This window comes from Orycteropus afer, unplaced genomic scaffold (genome assembly GCF_000298275.1).
Source record: "Orycteropus afer afer isolate SDZICR_OR568_19922 unplaced genomic scaffold, OryAfe1.0 scaffold00972, whole genome shotgun sequence".
NCBI classification, from domain to species: Eukaryota; Metazoa; Chordata; class Mammalia; order Tubulidentata; family Orycteropodidae; genus Orycteropus; species Orycteropus afer.
In genome coordinates, this window is record NW_006922559.1 from 121,888 (window position 1) to 123,288 (window position 1,401).

Here is a 1,401-nt window from a genome sequence, read left to right on the forward strand (position 1 = left end):
AAAGTAAATGGAACAAATTACAAGATAAAAGAGCTGAATGGAAGATTCCAAAGAGCTGCTTCAGCAGACAAAGCCAATTACTATTATGAAATGTGCAAAGACCTGGAGTTAGAGAACCAAAAGGGAAGAACATGCTTGGCATTTCTGAAGCTGAAAGAACTGAGGAAAAAAAAAATTAAGACTCAAGTTGCAATACTGAAAGACTCTATAAACAAAATATTGAATAATGCAGGAAGCATCAAAAGAAGATGGAAGGAATATACAGAGTCACTGTACCAAAAAGAATTGGTCAATGTTCACCCATTTCAGGAGGTGGCTGATGATCAAGAACCAGTGGTATTGAAGGAAGAAGTCAAAGCTGTACTGAAGGAATTGCCGAAGAACAAAGCTCCAGGAATTGACAGAATACCCATTGAAATGTTTCAACAAATGGATGCCCCACTGGAGGCACTCACTCTGTTATGCCAAAAGATTTGGAAGACAGCTACCTGGTCAGCTGACTGGAAAAGATCCCTATTTGTACCCATTCCAAAGAAAAGTGATCCCACAGAATGTGGAAATTATCAAACAATATAATTAATATCACATGCAAGCAAAATCTTACTGAAGATAATTCAAAAAAAGTTGCAAAAATATATTGACAGAGAGCTTCCAGAAATGCAAGCTGGATTCAGAAGAGGATGTGGAATGAGGGATATCATTGCTGATGTCAGATGGATCTTAACTGAAAGTAAAGAATACCAGAAAAATATTTACTTATGTTTTATGGACAATGCAAAAGCATTTGCTTGTGTGGATCATAACAAATTGTGGGTAATATTGACAAGAATGGGAATTCCCAAGCACTTGATTGTATTCATGAGGAACCTGTGCATAGATCAGGAAGCTGTCATTTGAACAGAAGAAAGGATACTGCATGGTTCAAAATCAAGAAGGGAGTTCATCAAGGTTGTATCCTTTCACCATACTTATTTAGCTTGCAGGCTGAGTAAATAATCTGAGAAGCTGGATTATATGAAGAAGAACATGACATCAAGATTGGAGGAAGACCCATTAACAACCTGTGATACACAGATGACACAATTTTGTGAAACTGTGTCTTGTTGAAAGTGAGGATGACTTGAAATACTTACTGAAGAAGATTAAAGACTACAGTCTGCAATATGGATTACATCTCAATACAAAGATAACAAAAATCCTTACAACTGGTCCAATAAACAGCTTCATGGTGGATGGAGAAAAGATTTAAGTTGTCAAGGATTTTGTATTACTTGCCTCTACAATCAACACCAATGGAAGCAGCAGTCAAAACATCAAATGCTGTATTGATTGGGAAAATCTGCTGCAAAGGACCTCTTTCATGTGCTGAAGAGCAAAGATGTCTCCTTGAAGCCTAAGTTG